Here is a 10,177-nt window from a genome sequence, read left to right as displayed (position 1 = left end):
CTCGGTCTCATTGCTCATCACGATTCACTATCTCTTAATAGTGAAGAGCAACAATAGCTGCCAGGGATGATGGCTATATCTCCGTGGGCGAGTGAATAAAAGAGGGAATTATGAATGAACATCAGATTATTCAAATTGGTCGTTTCCTTTTTCTTTGACTTGCAGATATTGCAATTTACTCTCTCCTATCGTATCAGGTGACGTAGGCAGAAACATAAAGAAGGTCCACGTTAAAGGCAGCAGCGGATTTTTATCTTCCTTATCATAGGAGACAAAGGAAAGAGATGGAAATATTAAATCCATTTTCTATCTGGGATTACATTAGAAAAATATAGAAAACGAGATGAGAATACACGAATAAAAAAATATATCTTATAATCTTGGCATATTTCTTTATCCAGAAGTTTAAACTTTAACGAGCCGTTGTTCATTATGTTTTCATTCCTTACCAATCACCAATGACACATCCTACGAAGGTGCCCGCTGGGAGCGTTCGTTCATTCGTTCGTTTTTAGATTGCCTTGCCTAATACAAACCCACTTTATTTATTTGTTTATTTATTACTTGCTAAACTACAACCCTAGTTGGAAAAGCAGGATGCTATAAGGCCAGGGGCCCCAACAGGGAAAATAGTCCATCGAGGAAAGGAAAAAAGGAAAAATAAAATATTTTAAGAAGAGTAACAACATTAAAATAAATATCTCCTATATAAACTACATAAACATTTACAAAACAAGAGGAAGAGAAATTAGATAGAATGGTGTGCCCCAGTGTACTCTCAAGCAAGAGAACTCTAACCCAAGACAGTGGAAGACCATGGTACAGAGGTTATGGCACTACCCAAGACTAGAGAACAATGGTTTGATTTTGGAGCGTCCTCCTCCTAGAAGAGCTGCTTACCATAGCTAAGGAGTCTCTTCTACTCTTAGCAAGAGGAAAGTAGCCACTGAACAATGACAGTGCAGTAACCCCTTGGGAGAAGAATTGTTCGATAAGCCCTCATAAGCCTCATTGCTCAAATTGAGACTTTAGAGAGGAAAACGAAAAGGCTTTCCTGTTGGTTTGACATTGGCGCTATAAGATATGATAATGGTGACTATAGTCAATTCTTTTTAGCGAGGCAGATTTGCACCGACTCGCAGGGATGCCCTTTTAGCTTGGAAAAGTTTCCTGCTCGCTGATTGGTTGGACACGATAATTTTAATCAATCAGATAGCAGGAAACTTTTCCGAGCTAAAAGAACACCGTTGCGAGTCGGTGCAAATGCGCCTCAGTAAAAAAAAAATTGAGTATAATTAAGAAGAATGGAATTGTTTTTATAAGATTTTATGAATGGAATTGTTTTTATAAGATTTTATGAATGGAATTGTTTTTATAAGATCTTATGAATGGAATTTTTTTTATAAGATCTTATGAATGGAATTGTTTTTATAAGATCTTATAAAGTTAAAAAACTTATAGAATACCAAGACGACTAAAGACGTATTATACAAATTAAGCCCATATTTCAACCCTGATTACTTACGACAGAAATAAAGCCAATTATCCCTTATGGTTAAGGGGGATCAGTGTCGAGTTAAGTAAAGGAAATGATAAATGTTATACTCACATGATATCTCATAATCCCTCAAAGCCACTATTAATATGTTACGCTTCAGGTAAAAAGAATTAATCACCTACACTAGCTGTGCCAGCGAACACTTGCTATCTCAAATGTACTGTCGGGGGTTAAATAAAGCTTTGTTTAATTTTCTTACAACGAATATTTTTACTTTATATTTTAAAGAATATTTCTTCCTCCACATTATGATTTTCTAGCGATGGTCTTTCAGATAAGCCATAATGCTTCTATCATCGTGCAATTAAATTCAATAATATCGAGGGTCTAATAAAGCTTTGTCTAATTTTTTACAACGAATATTTTTACTTTATATTTTAAAAATATTTCTTCCTCCACATTATAACTTTCTAGCGATGGTCTTTCATGTAAGCCATAGTGCTTCTATCATCGCGCAATTAAATTCAATAATATGGAGTTTGTTATCAGATCCTGTCGTCCAAAATATCCAAGAGAATTGCTACATATTATGCAACCAACAAATCGTCTTGACACGAAAATAGCTACAGATGGTTTCAAACTATCAGAACCTAGATACATGTCCACTGTAGGCTCTAGAGCCTTTAAATATTCGCCCCCAGATTATACAATAAGCTCCAAAGAGACATCCGAATAATTGAAGATATTAAGGCTTTCAAGAGGAAACTGAAGACTTTCTTATCCCGCGAGTGTTTTGACAATGATGATCAAACAGTAAGCGAACAATACCCATTGTGAAATGTTAAATGCTCCCGAATGAACATTATAGAACAATCGTACAGGTCCTGTAGAGAGTAGGGTTCCCCTGCTGTACAGGAGGACCAGATAAGCAGCCCTTAAAGTAAAGTAAAGTACTCCGTTTTCCGCTGTTTAGAAAATCCTTCTTACAAGTGTATTCAACAATGTTAAAAGAAGTGGATATATTTCTCTTGCTTTTCAATGTATAAGTATAATTTCTTTCTTAGGCGATGAAGGCGATGTCTTTCCTTGGGTAATGTCTTTATTAAGGTTAATTGGTTATAATCTGTTGAATAAAGTCTTCATCTTCAAACAAAAATTTTTTCTTTTTCATATCAATTTTGAGTATATACACTTTCTTCTTCATGATGTGAAAAAAATTGTCAACTGTTTACAACCCCAAAAAACTATCTATTTATGAGTCCTACATAATCGATAGTGATAGACATGTAATATCTATCACTGTCTGTCATTGAACTTACTTCACGTCATCCGAGTTCAAAAGCGTTGACATGAAGGAGCTGGGTGACGTAATGAAATGAGGCCAGGTCACTTCAATGGTGATGGCATTAATAGCAACAATTAATGGGATACTTTGGGTGAGAAAATTGTTCCGTATGAGGGAGAAAGTTGCTTTGTTTTCTCTGCATTAAACCGCCTAGAAGCATAAGTTCGAATCCTGACTTGGGTAATATTATTATTACTTGCTAAGCTACAACCCTAGTTGGAAAAGCAAGAGGCTATAAGCCCAGGGGCCAAAACATGGAAAATAGCCCAGTGAGGAAAGGAAACAAGGAAAAATATATTTTAAGAACAATGACATTTAAATAAATAATTCCTATATAAACTATGAAAACCTTTGACAAAACAAGAGGAAGAGACGAGATAGAATAGTGTGCCCGAGTGTACCCTCAACAAGAGAACTCTGACCCAAGACAGTGGAATACCATGGTACAGAGGCTATGGCACTACCCAAGACTAGAGATCAATGGTTTGATTTTGGAGTGTCCTTCTCCTAGAAGAGCTGCTTACCATAGCTAAAGAGTCTCTTCTACTCTTACCTTGACAATTACAGTGCAGTAGTTAACCCCTTGGGTGAAGAAGAATTGTTTGGTAATCTCAGCGGTTGTATCTTAGCGGGTGTGAGTTTTTCCACGGTATATCGAATTTCATATTAATTAGCTTTTTCGGTTTAATATTTGAAAATATAAAACATCACGTGCATGATAGTGACAAAATACCATGTATTTAAACCTGCATATCTAACTAGGGATACTTTAACGTGGTGAGAGGGTTTGTGTACCGCTATGATCAGCAAAGCTGTAATAGTCAGGGACACCAATACTAGGTTGGTTTGCTGTGAGCGCTCAGACAAAATTATCCCACTCTCACCAATCAGCAGTCGACAGCGTGATGATGAAAACAGGCCAAGGCCCAGACATAAATAAAGACATGTTGAAGCATTTTTCCTGCAGTAGACTAGAGACGGTTGCATTTGTTGTATGTATGTATGTATGTATATATATATATATATATATATATATATATATATATATATATAGATATACACATGAATAAATAATATATATATATATATATATATATATATATATATATATATATATATATTATTTATTTTCATGTATGTATATATATACAGTACAGTATATATATATATATATATATATATATATATATATATATATATATATATATATATATATATATATACATATATATATATATATGTATATATATATATGTATATATATATACAAATTGATAGATATATGAATACACACACATATTTATATATATATATATATATATATATATATATATATATATATATATATATATGCATAAAGTAAAGTAAAGTAAATTAAGTGATTCATGGACTACATAGATGAATAAAGCACACATTTCTTCATATATGCATAACCTATAAAGGTGCACGAGTGTGTTTATACATGCAAGATATATCTACCCAGACATGCACCCTGAAATTAATGACACTCAGGTACTTACTACAGGACAATCAATCACCACCAAGTTCTTGTACCATTTTCGATAATAGCCTGCAAGACTTCAGACTAAAGCATTGTATAAAAAAAAATGACTCTCAACACTGGCAAATTCTCTGCGAGATTTATAATGCAATCTATAACCAGAGGGGGATAAAAAAAACGATATTATTTATGTGCGAATGTTCTCCCTGCCTGTATGATGAAGTACTTTCATCTAAATAACGTCTTGAAATAATGAACAGTATTTGCTTTGATATTTCTTTCTCAAACAGAATAAATAACGAGGATGAGAGAACTGTCATATTTCTATTTTACCGAATCGTAAATATATTTTTTACTCTGGAGTCGTTTGCATCTCATTGACTTGAGAAATTGGAATGAATTATGCCACTGTGGAATATTTCATTACAGATTAACCGGAGATACGCGACACTGAAAGGTAATTTTTTCTCTTTTTAATCGAGGAAGATTATGAACGCATTGCAACGCTCCGTTAAATTTAGCCAGTTGGCAATGGAGGTCTGGGGAATATATGAGTGCTAGGTAAAGAATACAAAGAATATTGCATAAACGATTGAAATTGATAATCATTGGAAGTGATATGGCAATACTATTTTAAGGCCAGAGAATTAACTTGCATTAACGTTACGCAAAGTTGATCTGGAATCTATTTTTCTCTTTTATCAACAGGACTTATTATCTTTGCTAATGATTGTTCAGGAAGAGTTGTTGAAGCAGAGAGGTTTAAAGATTACTCTGTAACATCACAGACAGGTAGGATCAGGTAAGACAAAACAGATGACTGATGCCTTAGCAAGTAGATCTTTGCTATGCTCCAAACCTTCAATCTATAAGCTTACAAGGACAGTAAGGTCAAGTTATTTAGTGAAATTCGTCAAGCCTTGAGCGGGGTTTGAACTTATTACCCATAGAATGTAAGTCAATGTTGGTCCCGGTAAGTTTCCAAAATCCATTAGTTTAGATATATAAAATGTAAAAGGGGAATTACCTTATAATGGTTACCTGTGAGCCAGCCTTGGGCAAGGTAAACTCCATGGTATTCTTTTAACCCTGCTCCATGTAAGCCTACTGGCGAGTACAGTGGTAACGTATTAGCCTAGCATTCGCATGACAACAGATCGATCCCAGCCAAGGACCGTGAGTTCAAGCTGTTTACTGGGGACGATACTGCTGTGCTTGGACACCACAGTAGGGATTGCGCTTGCACGGCTGACGTTCTGATGAACAACTATTAAAGGTTTAAATGCTGCTCATGAATGGTAGAGGCAAGGGACAGTGATATAGCCCTATCGAGCAAGACAATGACCTAGAGACTGACCAGCGCCCAAAACCCTTCTCCACCCAAGCTAAGACCAAGGAGGGCAGGGCAATGGCTGCTGATAACTTAGCACATAGACCTATAAGCTCCCCTAAAATCCCTATCCTTAACTCACAAGGATGGTGAGGTTGCATCGACCAAGGATACTAACGAGTTTGAGCGGGACTCGAACCCTAGTCTGGAGAGCACCGGTTAGGGATGTCACCACATCAGCCACCACAACACTGATGATACTGGAACAGAAACCAGAGATCTTAAGCTGTCCTTGCAGTAAGGGTGCCCTTACACAGCCTTATGGAACGTTATTTAATCGAAGGCTACGGGACCTTACCTAAAAAGAAAAAGGCCATTCAATGCCACATAGAATCTACGTTCCACCTGTTCTAGTCCATCTTGTCCTTGAAAAAAGGGGCTCTACCTAAAGACTGAATAGCCAACTGGTTCAATCGATGTAAAGCATAGAAATAGATGGATAAAGTTGACTCGAGCTGCCGTCCCTACTGTACAGTGGAGCTAATAAGACCAAGAGAAGAAGCCAATCGATCTAGAGAAGACCTTGCCTTAGCATAAATGCCATAAAGCATGAGTGTGACGGCCTCAGTTGCATGCACACCTTGAGAGGTGTTGCTCGACGGAGTCGATCATTCGCCCAGTCATGAAGTGAATAGGAATTACGTAAAATATTTTTTTTCTTCTACCCCTCACAACTGAAACCTCTGCGAGCCAATTCAATGACTGAGAGAGGGATATCGTGGATTTTATGGAACGTGCTAAATTTATATATTTTCTCTCTCTCTCTCTCTCTCTCTCTCTCTCTCTCTCTCTCTCTCTCTCTCTCTCTCTCTCTCTCTCTCTCTCTCTCTCTCGTTTCGGACCTCCAATATAATGTTTGTTGATCAGTTTCCTAGAATATTATATATATATATATATATATATATATATATATATATATATATATATATATATATATATATATACATATACATACATACATACATATATATATATATATATATATATATATATATATATATACACACTTATACATAATGTATATATATGTATATTTATAAGTACATATATACATGTATGCACACACGGATACATATATGTACACACAAAACACACACACACACACACACACACATATATATATATATATATATATATATATATATATATATATATATGTATGTATGTGTGTATTTGTGTATATGAAGATGATTGAAAATCATATATCATACCTTTGAATAACCTAAATACATCGTTAAAAAAACGCTCTTAAACAGAATTACAGACGATCACTCTCTATGCCATGAAGATTACGTAGCATTCTATCTACGTCTCGCAAATTGATAACTTATTCATAAGCATTCAAATCATTATGGATCCTTCAAGAATGGTCTGTATCCCCCAGACTAAATTGTACCCCGGTGCACAATGGACCTCATTACGTTAGCGAATAGCTTATTCATTTATAATCATTACGAATATTGGGATCTTTAATATATGGTATATATTTTGAATACGAAATTGTCTTCCGTTGAAAAATGGACGTGATAAATGTGCCTTTCTTATCCTGAGGTAATTATGCAATATGGCGGTAGGCAATTTCGATTAGAATATTTTATACGACATAGATATGTACAGTTGGCTGCATTAATTCTGGTACAATGACGTATCCTTTGCTCCATATGAAATATATCAGCATTAATGAAGCCAACTGTACACGAACGCACCCCTCTTTCACCAGAGTATGACTACTCCCTCATCCCCTTACTACGGGGACGGGGAGAGGAGTGTGACCAGAAATTATATACAGTATATGTATATATATATACATATATACATACATATATATAAATATATATATATATATATATATATATATATATATATATATATATATATATACACGATAAATTTTACACACACATATATACACACATTTGAGATATATATATATATATATATATATATATATATATATATATATATATATATATATCCAAACACTTGCTCTTTATCATATAGGGGACATTTCTATTCATTACTTATAGTTTATTTCTTATTCCAATATTTTAGTTTAAAGTATTCCTTGGAAATCAGCAATGTTATGAAATGTGCATTGAATACTTAATCTTTTGTATTTTGTCTGCCTCATAGAATATAGAATTTTATATGTTGTAATTGATGCAGTTGTGTCCGTCATAGATTTGGCGACCTTTTAAAGCCATCAACGGCTATGAAGACCATTTGATATAAATGCAAATTCGAGGATTAGTCAACCATAAACTATTATAATATATGAACTTTTTTTTTTCAATATGATGGCAGGCATTGAACTCAAAAAATACCATGATATATGATTATCGAAAAGGAGGAAATAACCTACTTTTGTAAATTTTATTGCTCTTGGGACATAAATGAATAAAAAAAATAGAGGGGCACTCAGTAGAGCGCAGAACTCCGCCACGGCAGCTTATTTCTCGACCATGACCTTGACCTTTGACCTTAACATGTATGAATTGGCATGGATTTTCATACAGTCAATTATGAACCAAGTTTGAAGTCTCTGTGACAACGATGTCCAAACCTATGGCTGATTACGTGAATCGGACATTTTGCTTGACCTTCCAAAATTTAATAATTTCCAGCTTTTTACTTAACAGTTAATCCCTGCAAGTTTCATTAACCTACGATTAAAATTGTGGCCAGGAAGCTGTTCACAAACAAACACACACACACACACTAACAGGTGGTAAAATATAACCTCCTTCCAACTTCGTTGGCGGAAGTAAAAACAATTATAAAACGACACCGAATGCTAATGAGGAGATATCATTAGCCATTATTAATGGCTTTCCTATTACATTTGCGAAAATAATGCAAAATAGGATTCTTCCTTGACATAAACGGCCGCATTCATCATCATGAGCTTTTGCGAGATATTTACAGTAAACATTATTCGTACACACAAACATTTATGTATAAATATGCGTAAAATTCACGACAGCTGATGCAGGATAAGCGTAAAATAGGTATGAAGGAATAAAAGGAAAATTGATTGGAAGTAGTACTTTCGTATTAACTATATACAGTATATATATATATATATATATATATATATATATATATATATATATATATATATATATATATATACACATTATATAAATATATATATATAATACATATATATATATATATATACATATATATACTGTATATATATATATATATATATATATATATATATATATATATATATATATATATATATATATATATATATATACATATACATACATACATATATATGTGTGTATAAATAAGTATGTACCTAGACGCAATAAAAAGTTTTCATATTTCTAAATGCAAAATTAATCGAAAGAGACATCAGAAACTCCCTTTTTTCAAATTTTCCCTCAACAACTACCTTACTTTATGGACCAAGTTCAACAACTATCGCCCACAAAAAACAATCCCAAACCGGGCTGTCGAGTTGTTTACAGTATATGACCGTTGTTGTTCGCTGTGATGAGTACAGAACAATCAAGGAAAATGAGTATAGTTTTTATGGATGAGCAATCACAAACTGATTTGCATATTCCAACACAGTTGCAACTCTTTCGACAATTAAATCCCACACGCTTGGTGGTTCGACGCTGTGCAATAGCCTGCACCAGGCAGGGAGGGTGTTCGGGAAAAAAGAAAAAGAAATATATATATATATATATATATATATATATATATATATATATATATATATATATTGGGTTTTTGTTATTGCTGTTATTACGGGTTGTATTGGCCTGGTGGTAGCGTCCTTGCCTGGTGATTGCCAGACTGGGGTTCGAGTCCTGCTCAAACTCGTTAGTTCCTTAGATGACTGCAATCTCACTATCCTTGTGAGCTAAGGATGGGGGTTTAGGGGAGCCTATAGGTCTATCTGCGAGTCCTTAGCAGCCTTTCCCTGTCCCTCATTGGTCATAGCTTGGGTGGAGAGGTGGCTGGGCGCTGATCATATTAATATGGTCAGAGTCTAGGGCAGTCCTGCTTGATAGGGCAATGTCACTGTCCCTTGCCTCTGCCATTCATGAGCGGACTTTAAACCTTTATGTCGGAGGAAAACAATATAGGGAATTGAGATCCGTAATCAATATTCGCAGAATTTCATGGACGAATTATTAATATTATCATTATAATTATTTCTTTTTTATTATTTACATAACAGAGTTTATAATAATAAATGCAAGAGAGGTTGGCATAAGGTTAAAAAGAGGGTCAGTAGCAGAATTCTGATAATCGAAATTATTAAGATGTAAATGGACTTAGAATTTGCCGAAATTTTTTTTGGAGGCTTTAATGAATATAACAAACGGACCTAAAACAAAATATTTCAAAGTTAAACTTCATATATATATATATATATATATATATATATATATATATATATATATATATATATATATA

Source organism: Palaemon carinicauda, chromosome 40 (assembly GCF_036898095.1).
Source record: "Palaemon carinicauda isolate YSFRI2023 chromosome 40, ASM3689809v2, whole genome shotgun sequence".
In the NCBI taxonomy this organism is placed as follows: Eukaryota; Metazoa; Arthropoda; class Malacostraca; order Decapoda; family Palaemonidae; genus Palaemon; species Palaemon carinicauda.
The sequence above is the reverse complement of the archived record's forward strand: the minus strand, read 5'-3'. Positions refer to the sequence as shown.